The following is an 18,517-nucleotide window of genomic DNA, read 5'->3' as shown; positions in this document are numbered from 1 at the left end:
CTGTGCCCCAATGGAGGCTGTTTTTGTAGGGTCCGTTGGGTGGACTTGGAATTTGACTATTTCATCCGCTGGTTTAAAAGAGGTGGACTTGGATCTCTTGTCAAGTATCACGTCATCCCTTTCCACTTTGGAGCGTAGCGCAGTTAATTCATCGGCCGAAAGGGCTTCGGATAATGCCTCGAGGGCCAATGTGGCTGTTTTGTTTTTGGCGCGGAGTGTTGTGTCCGGATCATTAGCGAGAGTGATGATTCCGTTGGGCCGGGGCATTTTGAGCTTCATGTACCCATAATGGGGTATGGCTTGGAAGATCGTGAACGCCTCCCGCCCTAAAAGGGTGTGGTATCCGCTACTGAACGGGGCCACATGGAATGTAATTTCTTAGGACCTATAGTTCTCCGGCGTGCCGAATACCACATCTAGTGTGATTTTCCCAGCACAACATGCTTCCGGACTGGGGATGATTCCTTTGAAGGTTGTGCTTCTCTGCTCAATGCGGTTCCAGTCTATTTCCATTTTTTGAAGAGTTTCCTCATAGATGAGGTTTAATCCATTGCCGTCGTCCATGAGTACTTTGGTGAGTCAAAAGTCGTCCACAATTGGACTGAGGACCAGTGCAGCCGGTGCTCGGGCTGTTCGGAATTTAGGTTCATCACTGGCATTGAAGGTAATAGCCGTGTTACTCCATGGATTTATTGCTGCTAAGTGGTAGATTTCAGCAAGGTTGCGGAGTGTTCGCTTGCGTCTATTATTTGATGCGAAGGTTTCAAAGGCTGTTAATACCGTGTTGTTATCCCCGGGATGGTGCTCTGTGGCATCTGGGATGAGAAGATCCTCACCACTTTTGGCCACCTACCGGAGTACCCAACATGCTCTAAGGCTGTGTGTTGGTATGGTATCCGCTATACTATGAATTTTGCAGGGTCCGTTGAGCCATCCCTCCAATACAGTTCCACGCCCTGTAGAGGGTTTTTTGCTTCTTTGTAATTAACTCGGGTGTCTTATGATAGTGCACCCTTTTACTTCGGACTGGGTGTATATTTGGAGCCGAATTATCCCAAAATTTCGTTTCGGTTTTTCAGGCGCTTTCCATCGCACAGTACTTTCATACTATGGATGCCAAGTCAGCGAAGCCTGATATGTCACGGCGACTTATGGCGTTAAGTATTCCCTTGTCCGTGCAATTATTGCGGAAAAATGAGACTGCGTCTTTCTCGTGACAGTCCTTAACCTTGTTCATCACAAGGAGGAATCTGGCCCAATAATGATGTACTGTTTCCTGGGGCGCTTGCCTGATGTGGGAAAGATCGTTTATGTTTGTGTGGGTGGGTGGATTTGAGTCCGAACCATTACCCGATCTAATACCCAGGGGCCGAGGAGTTTCCAATCTTGGAAGCTCGGGTTCTGGGATGTTGCCCGATAAGTCTGGCCCGCCGCCTGACTCAGGGTTCAGGGCTTGGGTGATGTCCTCCCATAAACGGGTATCCGGGTCGGAGGGCTTGGGTGATGTCCTCCCATAAGATAGAGGAAGAATCACCGCATTGTTCCTCCACCACCGCAATATGATGTGTGACTGGTGGAGAGTTAATCTCCCTTTGATGGGGTTTAAGCCCAATCTGATCATAGTCCATAGCAACTCCCAAGGCGGCGATGCGATCCAAGAGCTCGTTTAGGGATGAGAGCTCCATTGGATCCACCTTCTTGGCAAATTCCGAGCCAACGTGGAGGCTGTTTTCGATGACCTGAGAAGTCATCGTCCATGCAGAAGCCGAACGGGCGGTCATAATGAAACTGCCTAGCCGGAGAGTTTGGCCGACAGCCAGGGCTCCCCCAGTGGTAATGTTGTTTTTAACAACGAGACGAGGCATCCTTCCTTACGGTGACGGCATAGTGGAACTCTCAATGAAAGCACCAATGTCGGTGTCAAAACCGGCAGATCTCGGGTAGGGGGTCCCGAACTGTGCATCTAGGCGGATGGTAACAGGAGGCGGGGGACACGATGTTTACCCAGGTTCGGGACCTCTTGATGGAGGTAATACCCTACGTCTTGCTTGATTGTTCTTGATAATATGAGTAGTACAAGAGTTGATCTACCACGAGATCGAAGAGGCTAAAACCTAGAAGCTAGCCTATGGTATGATTGTGTGTCCTCTCTACGGACTAAACCCTCTGGTTTTTATAGACACCGGAGGGGGCTAGGGTTACACAGAGTCGGTTACAAGGAAGGACATCTACATATCCGAATTGCCAAGCTTGCCTTCCACGCCAAGGAGAGTCCCATCCGGACACGGGACGAAGTCTTCAATCTTGTATCTTCATAGTCCGACAGTCCGGCCAAAGGATATAGTCCGGCCATCCGGATACCCCCTAATCCAGGACTCCCTCACCCTGCGTCGAACCCCCCTCTTATCTGCTTCGTTTGGTCGCTGTAGACGCCGCCCCCTTGCTCACCGTAGCACACCGCCACGCGAGCTCGACGCCAGCGTCACTCCGGTGACCATTTGGTCACGCGCTGGTGCCTAACGCACTCACCGCACCTCGTAGCGCCTCGCTAGTGCATCCGTTTCCCCGCTAGCTCGCTGCAGCAGCAAAACCACCAACGGACGAGCTTCGGGCGCCGCCATGAGCTCGTTTCTGATGAGCTCCGGCCACCCCAGCTCACCCCGCTTGTTCCGCCAGCCGCGGCGCACTCCCAGGAACCCATAGGAGCAAACCACACATCGAACAGTGCTCCGTAGCGAGCACACGATGCACCTCCGCCGTCGGCCGAGGTCGTCGCCGGTTAAGCTCCGGCGAGGATGACGTGGCACCTTAATTAAACGCTAATGACGCCACTAACTAACCCCCTAGCTTATTGGGGGATGGGCCCCACGCCCTAACTAATCCCAATTTTGTTTCTGTTTAGATTAGTTTAAAACCCAGCGGGACCCACATGCCTAAGTTAATCTCGCTGACGTGGCTGTTGAATAGGCCCACACGTCAGCGACCCTAACCAGCACCGGGACACTGACCAGTGGGACCCCCTGGTTAGGTTTGACCTGGACCGGGTCAGTCAACTTGCTGACGTCATAGGGACGCAGTTAATCATTTTCTAGAACAAAAATAATGCAGGAAATTCCAGAAAATATCCCAAATTTCTAAAAATCATAGAAAATAATCTCTCAGTGCGGGACCTGGACCGGCCCCCCTCCAAATTTGGATTGGTCTTGGGGGTGGCGCGCCCCCTCCCTTGTTCCTTTCCCCTCCTTTCCACTAAAGCACATTAAGGCCCATATACCTCCCAGGGGGTTCCGATAACCTCTCAGTGCTCCAGTATTATCCCGATCTCACCCGGAACCATCCCGGTATCCAAATATAGTCATCCAATATATCGATCTTTACGTCTCGAACATTTCGAGACTCCTCGTCATGTCCGTGATCACATCTGGGACTCCGAACTACCTTTGGTACATCATAAACCATAAACTCATAATATAACCGTCATCGAACTTTAAGCGTGCGGACCCTACGGGTTCGAGAACTATGTAGACATGACTGAGACACGTCTCCGGTCAATAACCAATAGCAGAACCTAGATGCTCATATTGTCTCCTACATATTCTATGAAGATCTTTATCGGTCAAACTGAATAACAACATACGTTGTTCCCTTTGTCATCGGTATCTTACTTGCCCGAGATTCGATCGTCGGTATCTCAATACCTAGTTCAATCTCGTTATCGGCAAGTCTCTTTACTCATTCCATAACACATCATCCCGCAACTAACTCATTAGTTGCAATGCTTGCAAGGCTTAAGTGATGTGTATTACTGAGTGGGCCCAGAGATACCTCTCCAACAATCGGAGTGACAAATCCTAATCTCGAAATATGCCAACCCAACAAGTACCTTCGGAGACACCTATAGAGCACCTTTATAATCAACCAGTTACGTTGTGACGTTTGGTAGCACACAAAGTGTTCCTCTGGTAAACGGGAGTTGCATAATCTCATAGTCATAGGAACATGTATAAGTCATGAAGATAGCAATAGAAACAAACTAAATGATCAAGTGCTAAGATAACGGAATGGGTCAAGTCAATAACATCATTCTCCTAATGATGTGATCCCATTAATCAAATGACAACTCATGTCTATGGTTAGGAAACATAACCATCTTTGATCAACGAGCTAGTCAAGTAGAGGCATACTAGTGACATTATGTTTGTTTATGTATTCACACATATACCATGTTTCCGGTTAATACAATTCTAGCATGAATAATAAACATTTATCATGAAATAAGGAAATAAATAATAACTTTATTATTGCCTCTAGGGCATATTTCCTTCGGTCTCCCACTTGCACCAGAGTCAATAATCAAGTTCACATCGCCATGTGATTTAACATCAATAATTCACATCACCATGTGATTAACACACATAGTTCACATCGTCATGTGACCAACACCCAAAGGGTTTACTAGAGTCAATAATCTAGTTCACATCACTATGTGATTAACACCCAAAGAGTACTAAGGTGTGATCATGTTTTGCTTGTGAGAGAAGTTTAGTCTACGGGTCTGCCACATTCAGATCCGTATGTATTTTGCAAATTTCTATGTCAACAAAGCTCTGCACGGAGCTACTCTAGCTAATTTCTCCCACTTTCGAAATGTATCCAGATTGAGACTAAGAGTCATCTGGATCAGTGTCAAAATTTGCATCGATGTAACCCTTTACGACAAACCTTTTGTCACCTCCATAATCGAGAAACATATCCTTATTCCACTAAGGATAATTTTGATCGTTGTCTAGTGATCTACTTCTAGATCACTATTGTACTCCCTTGCTAAACACAGTGTAGGGCATGCACTAGATCTGATACACAGCATGGCATAGTTTATAGAAACTATGCCTAAGGCCTAGGGAATGACTTTCATTCTCTTTCTATCTTCTGCCGTGGTCGGGCTTTGAGTCTCACTCAATTTCACACCTTGTAACACAGGTAAGAACTCTTTCTTTGACTGTTCCATTTTGGCTACTTAAAAATCTTGTCAAGGTATGTACTCATTGAAAAACCTTATCAAGCGTATTAATCTATCTCTATAGATCTTGATGCTCAATATGTAAGTAGCTTCACCGAGGACTTTATCTGAAAAACTCCTTTCAAAAACTCCTTTATGCTTTCCAGAAAATTCTACATTATTTCCAATCAACAATGTGTCATTCACATATATTTATCAGAAATGTTGTAGTGCTCCCACTCACTTTCTTGTAAATACAGGCTTCACCACAAGTCTGTATAAAACTATATGCTTTGATCAACTCATCAAAGCGTATATTCCAACTCTGAGATGCTTGCACCAGTCCATAGATGGATCGCTGGAGCTTGCACATTTTGTTAGCACCTTTAGGATCGACAAATCCTTCTGGTTGCATCATATACAACTCTTCTTAAGAAATCCATTAAGGAATGTAGTTTTGACATCCATTTGCCAGATTTCATAAAATGTGGCAATTTGCTAACATGATTCGGACAGACTTAAGCATCGCTATGATTGAGCAAATCTCATTGTAGTCAACACCTTGAACTTTGTCAAAACCTTTTTCGACAAGTCTAGCTTTGTAAATAGTAACACTACTATCAGCGTCCGTCTTCCTCTTGAAGATCCATTTATTTTCTATGGCTTTCCGATCATCGGGAAAGTCAACCAAAGTCCACACTTTGTTCTCATACATGGATCCCATCTCAGATTTCATGGCCTCAAGCCATTTCGCAGATTCTGGGCTCATCATCGCTTCCTCATAGTTCGTAGGTTCGTCATGGTCAATTAACATGACCTCCAGAACAGGATTACCATACCACTCTGGTGCGGATCTCACTCTGGTTGACCTACGAATTTCGGTAGTAACTTCATCTGAAGTTACATGATCATCATCATTAGCTTCCTCACTAATTGGTGTAGGAGTCACAGAAAGAGATTTCTGTGATGAACTACTTCCCAATAAGGGAGAAGGTACAGTTACCTCATCAAGTTCTACTATCCTCCCACTCACTTCTTTCGAGAGAAACTCCTTCTCTAGAAAGGATCCATTCTCAGCAACAAATATCTTACCTTCAGACCTGTGATAGAAGGTGTACCCAACAGTTACTTTTGGGTATCCTATGAAGACGCACTTCTCCGACTTGGGTTTGAGCTTATCACGATGAAACTTTTTCACATAAGCATTGCAACCCCAAACTTTAAGAAACGACAGCTTAGGTTTCTTGCTAAACCATAGTTCATACGATGTCGTCTCAACATATTTAGATGGTGCCTTTTTAATGTGAATGCAGTTGTCTCTAATGCATAACCCCAGAACGATAGTGGTAAATCAGTAAGAGACATCATAGATTGCACTATATCAAATAAAGTATGGTTATGATGTTCGGACACACCATTATGCTGTGGTGTTCCAGGTGGCATGAGTTTGTGAAACTATTCCACATTGTTTTAATTGAAGGCCAAACTCGTAACTCAAATATTCATCTCTATGATCAGATCGTAGAAACTTTATTTTCTTGTTACGATGATTTTCCACTTCACTCTGAAATTCTTTGAACTTTTCAAATGTTTCAGACTTACTTCAAGTAGATATACCCATATCTGCTCAAATCATTGGTGAAGGTCAGAAAAATAACGATACCCGCCGCGAGCCTCAACACTCATCGGACTGCATACATCAATATGTATTATTTCCAACAAGTCTGTTGCTCGCTCCATTGTTCTGGAGAACGGAGTCTTAGTCATCTTACCCATGAGGCATGGTTCGCAAGCATCAATTGATTCATAATCAAGTGATTCCAAAAGCCCATCAGTATGGATTTTCTTCATGCGCTTTACACCGATATGACCTCAACTTTGCATCTTTTGGCATCAATATTATGAATATGTGTATCACTACGATCGAGATCCAACAAACTATTTTCATTGGCTGTATGAGCATCGAAGATTTTATTCATGTAAACAGAACAACAATTATTCTTGGATTTTAAATGAATAACTATATTGCAATAAACATGATCAAATCATATTCCTGCTCAACGAAAACAACAAATAACATTTATTTAGGTTTAACACTAATCCCGAAAGTATAGGGAGTGTGCGATGATGACCACTTCCAACACACATCGTCACTTCACCCTTAAGTCGTCTCTGTTCATTCTGCAACTCCCGTTTCGAGTTACTATTTTTAGGAACTGAACCAGTATCAAATACCGAGGGGTTGCTATAAACACTAGTAAAGTACACATCAATAACATGTATATCAAATATAGCATTTTTCACTTTGCCATCCTTCTTATCCGCCAAATACTTGGGGCACTTCCGTTTCCAGTGACCAGTCCCTTTGAAGTAGAAGCACTTAGTCTCAGGCTTAGGTCCATATTTGGGCTTCTTTACTTGAGCAGCAACTAGCTTGCCGTTCTTCTTGAAGTTCCCTTTCTTTCCCTTTGCCCTTTTCCTGAAACTAGTGGTCTTGTTAATCATCAACACTTGATGCTCTTTCTTAATTTCTACCTTCATCGATTTCATCATCATGAAAAGCTCGGGAATCGTTTTCGTTATCCCTTGCATACTATTGTTCATCACGAAGTTCTACTAACTTGGTGATGGTGACTAGAGAATTCTGTCAGTCACTATTTTATTTGGAAGATTAACTCCCACTTGATTCAAGCGATTGTAGTACCCAGACAATCTGAGTACATGCTCACTGCTTGAGCTATTCTCCTCCATATTTTAGCTATAGAACTTGTTGGAGACTTCATATCTCTCAACTTGGGTATTCCTTGAAATATTAACTTCAACTCCTGGAACATCTCATATTCTAAGTCCCGATTCTAAGCTGTTAAGCATGGTGCACTAAACTATCAAGTAGTCATCATCCCGCAACTAACTCATTCCGTAACCGGCAAGTCTCTTTACTCATTCCGTAACACATCATCCCGCAACTAACTCATTAGTTGCAATGCTTGAAAGGCTTAAGTCATATGTATTACTGAGTGCGTGATACGTCTCCAACGTATCTATAATTTTTGATTGCTCCATGCTATATTATCTATTGTTTTGGAAATTATTGGTCTTTATTATCCACTTTTATATTATTTTTGGGACTAACCTATTAACCGGAGGCCCAGCCCAGAATTGCTGTTTTTTTGCCTATTTTAGTGTTTCGGAGAAACAGATTATCAAACGGAGTCCAAACGAAATGAAACCTTCGGAAACGTGATTTTCTCATCAGATAAGATCCAGGAGACTTGGACCCTCCGTCAAGAAAGCCACGAGGCGGCCACGAGGGTGGAGGGCGCGCCCCCCTAGGGCGAGCGCCCCTGCCTCGTGGGCCTCTCGAAGCTCCACGGACGTACTTCTTCCTCCCATATATATCCACGTACCCCCAAACGACCGGGGACGGAGCCAAAACCTAATTCCACCGCCGCAATTTTCTGTATCCACGAGATCCCATCTTGGGGCCTGTTCTGGAGCTCCGCCGGAGGGGGCATCGATCACGGAGGGCTTCTACATCATCATCCAAGCCCCTCCGATGAAGTGTGAGTAGTTTACTTCAGACCTACGGGTCCATAGTTAGTAGCTAGATGGCTTCTTCTCTCTTTTTGGATCTCAATACAATGTTCTCCCCCTCTCTTGTGGAGATCTATTCGATGTAATCTTATTTTTCCGGTGTGTTTGTTGAGATCGATGAATTGTGGGTTTATGATCCAGTCTATCTATGAATAATATTTGAATCTTCTCTGAATTCTTTTATGTATGATTGGTTATCTTTGCAAGTCTCTTCTAATTATCAGTTTGGTTTGGCCTACTAGATTGGTTGTTCTTGCCATGGGAGAAGTGCTTAGCTTTGGGTTCGATCTTGCGGTGTCCTTTCCCAGTGACAGAAGGGGCAGCAAGGAACGTATTGTATCATTGCCATCGAGGATAACAAGATGGGGTTTTTATCATATTGCATGAAACTATCTCTCTACATCATGTCATCTTTCTTAAGGTGTTACTCTGTTTTTAACTTAATACTCTAGATGCATGCTGGATAGCGGTCGATGAGTGGAGTAATAGTAGTAGCTGCAGAATCGTTTCGGTCTACTTGTCTCGGACGTGATGCCTATATACATGATCATACCTAGATATTCTCATAACTATGCTCAATTCTATCAATTGATCAACAGTAATTTGTTCACCCACCGTAGAATACTGATGCTCTTGAGAGAAGCCACTAGTGAAACCTATGGCCCCCGGGTCTCTTTCTCATCATATCAATCTCCACTACTTTATTATTGCTTTGCTTTTACTTTGCTTTTACTTTTTACTTCACATCTCTATACCAAAAATACCAAAAATATTATTTATCATCTCAATCAGATCTCACTTTCGTAAGTGACCGTGAAGGGATTGACAACCCCTAAGCACGTTGGCTGCGTTGAGCTATTGTTTTTGTGTAGGTACGAGGGACTCAAGCGTAGCCACCTACTAGATTGATACCTTGGTTCTCAAAAACTGAGGGAAATACTTACGCTACTTTGCTGCATCATCCTCTCCTCTTCGGGGAAATCCAACGCAGGGCTCAAGAGGTAGCAAGAAGAATTTCTGGCGCCGTTGTCGGGGAATCTACGCAAAAGTCAACATACCAAGTACCCATCAGAATCCCTATCTCCTGCATTACATTATTTGCCATTTGCCTCTCGTTTTCCTCTCCCCCACTTCACCCTTGCCGTTTTATTCGCCCACTCTCTCTCTATTTGCCTCTTTTGCCCCTTTGTTTTTTGTTTGCTTGTGTGTTAGTTTGTTTGCTTGTCGTTATGGCTAGTCCCTTATCTTCTCTGTTGACCCCTGAGTTCAAAATCTTTCGCTTTAAATAAAGGTTAGGAGAAAACCTAAAATATGGCTGGTTGAGAATAATGGAATCTCATCATAATTTTACCTCTGAAATAATCTGAGAATTTTGCTTCGCAATTTTTATGTTGGATTAAATATGTCTCATAGACAACTCTTGGATTGCGTTGCCAAAGGCAATTTTACTGAAATTGATCCCCATATTGCACTTGAAATTCTAGAAGGTATAGTGGGAACACTACCTCAACAAAAGGGTCCTCATCCTTCTCAGGAAGAGACACAAGTTTTTGAAAAAAATTGTGAAGTTACTAAAATCTTGCAGAAATTTCTTGAACCTCTTAAGAACATTAGTGGAAATATTCATCGCACGAATATGTTGATTACCCTTTGCAATAAGCGGTTGGATTCTTTAGATCTAAAAATTTCAGAATATGAAGGGAAACATAAGGAACCTCCCAGATTCGAGCTTGATTCCGCTAAAAAAATGAAAACCAAAGATGGCAATACCTAGATCTATTCTTGCTTGTTATGCCTAGCTAGGGGCGTTAAACAATAGCGCTTGTTGGGAGGCAACCCAATTTTATTTTTCTTCCTTGCTTTTTGCTCCTGTTTAGTAATAAATAAATTATTTAGCCTCTGTTTTGGTTGTGTTTTTGTGTTTAATTAGTGTTTGTGCCAAGTAGAACCGTTGGGAAGACTTGGGGAAAGTCCTGTTGAACTTGCTGTAAAAACAGAAACTTTAGCGCTCACGAGAACTGCTGTCATTTTTATTTCGAGAGTGATATTTAGTTAATTCTTTTTGAAGATGATTAATAGATAAATAACTCACGTCCAGAAATTTATTTTAGAATTGTTTGGGTTCCAGAGCTTGCGCTAGCTACAGATTACTACAGACTGTTCTGTTTTTGACAGATTCTGTTTTTCATGTGTTGTTTGCTTATTTTGATGAATCTATGGCTAGTAAAATAGTTTATAATCCATAGAGAAGTTGGAATACAGTAGGTTTAACACCAATATAAATAAATAATGATTTAATTACAGTACCTTGAAGTGGTCTTTTGTTTTCTTTCGCTAATGGAGCTCATGAGTTTTCTACTTTAAGTTTTGTGTTGTGAAGTTTTCAAGTTTTGGGTAAATATTTGATGGATTATGGATCAAGGAGTGGCAAGAGCCTAAGCATGGGGATGCCCATGGCACGCCCAAGATAATCTAAGGACACCTAAAATCCAAAGCTTGGGGATGCCCCGGAAGGCATCCCCTCTTTCGTCTACTTCTATCGGTAACTTCACTTAGAGCTATATTTTTATTCACCACATGATATGTGTTTTGCTTGGAGTGTGTTTTATGATTTGTGTCTTTGCTTGTTAGTCTACCACAATCATCCTTGCTGTACACACCTTTTGAGAGAGCCATACATGATTTGGAATTTGATAGAATACTCTATGTGCTTCACTTATATCTTTTGAGCTTTATAGTTTTGCTCTAGTGCTTCACTTATATCTTTTAGAGCACGGTGGTGGATTTGTTTTATAGAAACTATTGATCTCTCATGCTTCACTTAGATTATTTTAAGAGTCCTATTAGCATGGTAATTTGCTTAAAATCCTAATATGCCTGGTATGCAAGATTAATAATAAAACTTTCGTATAAGTGTGTTGAATACTAAGAAAAGTTTGATGCTTGATGATTGTTTTGAGATATGGAGGTAATAATATCAAAGTCAAGCTAGTTGAATAGTTGTGAAATTGAGAAATACTTGTGTTGAGGTTTGCAAGTCCCATAGCATGCACGTATGGTAAACGTTATGCAACAAATTTGAAACATGAGGTGTTATTTGATTATCTTCCTTACGAGTGGCGGTCGGGGACGAGCGGTGGTCTTTTCCTACGAATCTATCCCCCTAGGAGCATGCATGTAGTGCCGAGGTTTTTGATGACTTGTAGATTTTTGCAATAAGTATGTGAGTTCTTTATGACTAATGTTGAGTCCATGGATTATACGCACTCTCACCCTTCCATCCTTGCTAGCCTCTTCGGTATCGTGCATTGCCCTTTCTCACATTAAGAGTTGGCGCAAACTTCGCCGGTGCATCCAAACCCCGTGATATGATACGCTCTTTCACACATAAACCTCCTTATATCTTCCTCAAAACAGCCACCATACCTACCTATTATGGCATTTCCATAGCCATTCCGAGATATATTGCCATGCAAATTTCCATCATTCCGTTCATCATGACACATTCATCATTTTCATATTGCTTAGCATGACCATGTAGTTGACATAGTATTTGTGGCAAAGCCACCATTCATAATTCTTTCATACATGTCACTCTTGGTTCATTGCATATCCTGGTACACCACCGGAGGCATTCATATATAGTCATCTTTTGTTCTAGTATCGAGTTGCAATCATTGAGTTGTAAATAAATAGAAGTGTGATGATCATCATTATTAGAGCATTGTCCCAAGTGAGGAATATAAAAAAAAGAGAAAGTCCATAAAAAAGAGAAGGCCCAAAAATATAGAAAGGCCATAAAAAAGAAAAGGCCCAAAAATATGAGAGAAAAAGAGAGAAGGGACATTGTTACTATCCTTTTACCACACTTGCGCTTCAAAGTAGCACCATGATCTTCATAGTAGAGAGTCTCTCATGTTATCACTTTCATATACTAATGGGAATTTTTTCATTATAGAACTTGGCTTGTATATTCCAACAATGGGCCTCCTCAAGTGCCCTAGGTCTTCGTGAGCAAGCAAGTTGGATGCACACCCACTAGCTGTCATATATTTATAGCTCTAGTGCATCCGTTGCATGGAAATCCCTACTCCTTACATTAACATCAATCGGTGAGCATCTCCATAGCCCATTGATTAGCCTTGTTGATGTGAGACTTTCTCCTTTTTTGTCTTCTCCACATGACCCCCCTCATTATATTCTATTCCACCTATAGTGCTATGTCCATGGCTCGCGCTCATATATTGCGTGAAAGTTTATAGGTTTGAGATTACTAAAGTATGAAACAATTGCTTGTCTTGTCATTGGGGTTGTGCATGATGAGAGCATTCTTGTGTGACAAAAATGAAACATGACTAAACTATATGATTTTGTAGGGATGAACTTTCTTTGGCCATGTTATTTTGAGAAGACATAATTGCTTAGTTAGTATGCTTGAAGTATTATCATTTTTATGTCAATATAAACTTTTGTCTTCAATCTTTCGGATCTGAATATTCATACCGCAATTAAGAAGAATTACATTGAAATTATGCCAAGTAGCACTCCGCATCAAAAATTCTGTTTTTATCATTTACCTATTCGAGGACGAGCAGGAATTAAGCTTGGGGATGCTTCATACGTCTCCAATGTATCTATAATTTTTTATTGCTCCATGCTATATTATCTATTGTGTTGGACATTATTGGGCTTTATTATCCACTTTTATATTATTTTTGGGACTAACCTATCAACCGGAGGCCTAGCCCAGAATTGCTATTTCTTTGCCTATTTCAGTGTTTCAGAGAAACAGAATATCAAACGAAGTCCAAATGGAATGAAACCTTCGGAAATGTGATTTTCTCATCAGATAAGATCCCGGCGACTTGGACCCTCCGTCAAGAAAGCCACCAGGAGGCCACGAGGGTGGAGGGCGCCCCCCTCCTAGGGCGCGCCCCCTGCCTTGTGGGCCCCTCGAAGCTCCACCGACGTACTTCTTCCTCCCATAGATATCCACGTACCCCGAAACGATCGGGGACGGAGCCAAAAACCTAATTCCACCGTCGAAATTTCTGTATCCACGAGATCCCATCTTGGGGCCTATTCCGGAGCTCCGCCGGAGGGGGCATCGATCACGGAGGGCTTCTACATCATCATCCAAGCCCCTCCAATGAAGCGTGAGTAGTTTACTTCAGACCTACGGGTCCATAGTTAGTAGCTAGATGGCTTCTTCTCTCTTTTTGGATCACAATACAATGTTCACCCCCTCTCTTGTGGAGATCTATTCGATGTAATCTTCTTTTTGCGGTGTGTTTGTTGAGACCGATGACTTGTGGGTTTATGATCCAGTCTATCTATGAATAATATTTGAATCTTCTCTGAATTCTTTTATGTATGATTGGTTATCTTTGCAAGTCCCTTTGAATTATCAGTTTGGTTTTGCCTACTAGATTGTTTGTTCTTGCCATGGAAGAAGTGCTTAGCTTTGGGTTCGATCTTGCAGTGTCCTTTCACAGTGACAGAAGGGGCAGCAAGGCACGTATTGTATCGTTGCCATCGAGGATAACAAGCTGGAGTTTTTATCATATTGCATGAAACTATCCCTCTACATCATGTCATCTTGCTTAAGGCGTTACTCTGTTTTTATCTTAATACTCTAGATGCATGTTGGATAGCGGTCGATGAGTGGAGTAATAGTAGTAGATGCAGAATCGTTTCGGTCTACTTGTCTCGGACGTGATGCCTATATACATGATCATACCTAGATATTCGCGTAACTATGCTCAATTCTGTCAATTGCTCAACAGTAATTTGTTCACCCATCGTAGTATACTTATGCTCTTGAGAGAAGCCACTAGTGAAACCTATGGCTCCCGGGTCTCTTTCTCAACATATCAATCTCCATTACTTTATTATTGCTTTGATTTTACTTTGCTTTTACTTTTTACTTTGCATCTCTATACCAAAAATACCAAAAATATTATTTATCATCTCTATCAGATCTCACTTTTGTAAGTGACCGTGAAGGGATTGACAACCCCTAAGCGCGTTGGTTGCGTTGAGCTATTGTTTTTGTGTAGGTACGAGGGACTCGAGCATAGCCTCCTACTGGATTGATACCTTGGTTCTCAAAAACTGGGGGAAATACTTACGCTACTTTGCTGCATCATCCTATCCTCTTCGGGGAAATCCAACGCAGTGCTCAAGAGGTAGCAGAGGGCCCAGAGATACCTCTCCGACAATCGGAGTGACAAATCCTAATCTTGAAATACGCCAACCCAACAAGTACCTTCGGAGACATCTATAGAGCACCTTTATAATCACCCAGTTACGTTGTGATGTTTGGTACCACACAAAGTGTTCCTCCGGTAAACGGGAGTTGCATGATCTCATAGTCATAGGAACATGTATAAGTCATGAAGAAAGCAATAGCAACAAACTAAACGATCAAGTGCTAAGCTAACGGAATGGGTCAAGTCAATCACATAATTCTCCTAATGATGTGATCCCATTAATCAAATGACAACTCATGTCTATGGTTAGGAAACATAACCATCTTTGATCAACGAGCTAGTCAAGTAGAGGCATACTAGTGACATTCTCTTTGTTTATGTATTCACACATGCACCATGTTTCCGGTTAGTACAATTCTAGCATGAATAATAAACATTTATCATGTTAGGAAATAAATAATAACTTTATTATTGCCTCTAGGGCATATTTCCTTCATGTCCTTGGGTGCAAGTTTAGGTCTTATGCTAGGAATGGGAACGAATTACAACCGTACCGGTGTCCTGGCTCTTCCTCAAACATTTCGAATCTCGGTTTTTAAGTCCCCATAAATCCTAAACTCACCAGAAAGTCATCAAAGGTGTCAAGGTGTCATGCCATGGCACATATATGTCATGGTAAAAACGTTGCCAATTTCGACCAAGCTTTATTACAAACCTCTTACAAACCGGAGCTTGTCGCAATAACCCTCGTGGTTTCGATTGGGAAACGTGTCCCCTTGTGAGACAAACGATAATCACTCCCTCTTCTAGCCTCGTATTTTCTCCTACATGCGACACGGAACAACTGGAGATTCGGGCTGAACTTTGAAATTATTCAGGGTTCGTTTGACCTTTTTATTCATTAATTGAGTTTTATAGGCATTTAATGTCCATCATTCCAATCCGAACTACAAATACATGCTCTAGTGCAACAAAATGGCTAGAAAAAACATACATGTTTCCTTGGGTGCATGTTTAGGTCCCATGGAATGAATGGGAACGAATTCAACCATCTCGCCGTCCTGGCCTGGCTACAAACATTGCGAATCTCAGTTTTTAAATGTCTGTAAATCCAAAACTCACAAGGAAATCATGAAACTTGGTATGGTGTCACTACATGGTATATATAATTGTCCAATTTGGATGAAGCTATATTACAAGCCTTTTACAAACTGGAACCTGTCGCAACCCTCGTTGTTCCGATAGGGAAACATGCCCCTCTTGTGGGCGAAACGATAATCGATGCCTCTTCTCGCCTTGAACTTTGTTTCTACAGGCAACATAGAATAACAGGAGTGTTGGGCTGAAATTTGAAACTGTTCAGGGTTCGTTTGGCCATTGTATATATATTACTAATTACTAAGTTTTCTATACATTTAATGTAGTCCATGATTCAAATTTAAGTACGACCACATGCTCCAGTGAAGCAAAATGGGTGGGAAATCGTACATGTGTCATTGGGTGCATGTTTAGGTCCGTTTAAGGAATGAGACTGAATTACGAACTTGTAGTCGTCCTGGAACAATGAGAATATCGGTTTTTAAATCCCAGTAAATAAAAAAGTCACCCAAAAAACATGAAACTTGGCATGGTTTCATGACATGGCACATATATGTCGTGGTAAGAAAAATTGTCCAGTTTGAGAAGAGGTGCACACATTAGTAGCCAACGAAGTCTTTTTGAAAAAAAAGCTGACACATAAATATCGCAAATGGTTGTATTATATTTACTGTGTCGAAATTTAACCATACTCGGTGGCGTGCGTGCAGCTGTTTTGATTAGACGAGACAAGTGCGAGAAGTCCGCCGTGCAGCTCCGATGGGACGTGTGCGAGCAGTCCGCCGCGCAGGCTCGACGGGACGTGTGCATCCTGTCCACCTCACAGTCTCGACAGGACACATGCAAGCAGCAAGGCCGCCCATGCTCACTGGGAAGCGAGCTCTTTAACCTCCATGCACCAGCCGCCGCCCGCCTCGCTCACAACTTCTCCATTAATGGGTTAATTAAAGCACCTGGACAGAGGGTGTTTGCTTGTGATCCCATGGCAGCATTTGCTTTGTTTGTGTTTTCAACTAGTATTCGGCCCTATTTTAAATTGCCACATAGGGCAACGGATAATACGACCACAAATAAAATGGCAACGGATAATACGATGACAAATTTACAATGGCGCACATAATAATTGTCTTACATATTCCGGATAATTTAAAATGCCACATGCAACAAAGCCCAGAAGACACGGGGGCAAGAGAAGAAGGAAATTGCAGACAACGATCTAGGTCGCTATTGTCTCTACTCGTCGGTGGATCGCTGGGCGGTGAAATCCTCCAGCTCCTTCTTCAATTCCTCATGACTTTGCTTGAAAGCAGCCACAGATTCCTCCACCTCCTGCTCGCGCTCGATCCGGAGCTTCCTCAAGCCACCCATCAGTTCCTCGACGACCGCTTTCAGCATCATCTTCGAGGCACTGCTTTGCTCATGCAGCATCTTCCATCCGGCAACCTCCTCCTCCTTCTCGGCGACCAACTTGAGGAGCTTCGCATTGTCATCCATGAGTTGCTCGACGAGGCCGGTCGCCTTGTCAACCGAGGCATCGCTGATCTTGAGCAGCTTCATCAAGCCGTCGACCAGCTCCTGCTGCGTAGTGACGCCAGCGAGAATGTTGTCATCGTCGGCGAAGGACTTCAGGTTCGCCGGCTCATCGCGATGGTCGACGCCGCGAATGCGCTTGTGAGAGCCCTCGCGTGCCCGTGAGAGCTTGTTAGAGGGCTCCGCAGCGGGCCCGGACATCTCTGTTGCGGCTGCGGCTTCGCGGCGGGACCTCTCTAGTGCTTCCACGGCCTTGGGCTTTGCTGCCTGGTTATATGTCCACCCTAAACTCCTCCTACTGGTCATGGCGGAATGACTTTACAGAGAAAACCAGTTTTGTGGGTGATGACGAGAGGAACTGTGAAGTAATTTTCGAGTGGGTAGTTTTTATAGCCCGGTGCTAAGTGTGAACACATATTAGTTTTAGAGGTGTGAACAGATTTGCAATTACTTATTGCGTTGTAATCAGAAATGTGACGAGAACAAGGTTAAAATTTATTGATGGCAGAAGGTTGACCACGTGGTTGCTCGCCGTTGAGGCGGCCACGGCGCGCTCCGCTCTGGCGTCCCTGCGCGCACTCTGCTCACCGTTGAGGCAACGTTACAATGGCAACTGTTAATAATTCTTAATAATTGTCTTACATATTCAGGATAATTCAAAATTCCAAATGTGGCACGGCCTAGAACACTCATGACCTACAGATGCATACAATTATAATAAAATATAAGCTAAAAGGCTGAGCTGGCTGCCTTCCGACGATGGTCTTCTCGGACTCCATGATCAGCATAGCACCCTTGCATCCATGTGCGATACTCCTAGCCACCGAAAGCAACTAGTTTGCATTTTTCAAAGTTTTTTTGTACACATAGAATCGCACATGAACTAACTATATTAACCGTTCGTGTTATAAATTCTCATCGTAAATAGTTCATCCGAGTCGGTTGTTTGCCACGTATCACACACATCTTGTTAAGTTGAACCGTTTCTGTTGCGTTCGCTAATCGAAAACAGTTTGTCCGAGTGAACCGTATGCCCTATATCACACAAACCTTGATGTGGCTAACTGTTTATGTTGCACTCCCT

This window comes from Triticum dicoccoides, chromosome 6A (assembly GCF_002162155.2).
Source record: "Triticum dicoccoides isolate Atlit2015 ecotype Zavitan chromosome 6A, WEW_v2.0, whole genome shotgun sequence".
NCBI classification, from domain to species: Eukaryota; Viridiplantae; Streptophyta; class Magnoliopsida; order Poales; family Poaceae; genus Triticum; species Triticum dicoccoides.
The sequence above is the reverse complement of the archived record's forward strand: the minus strand, read 5'-3'. Positions refer to the sequence as shown.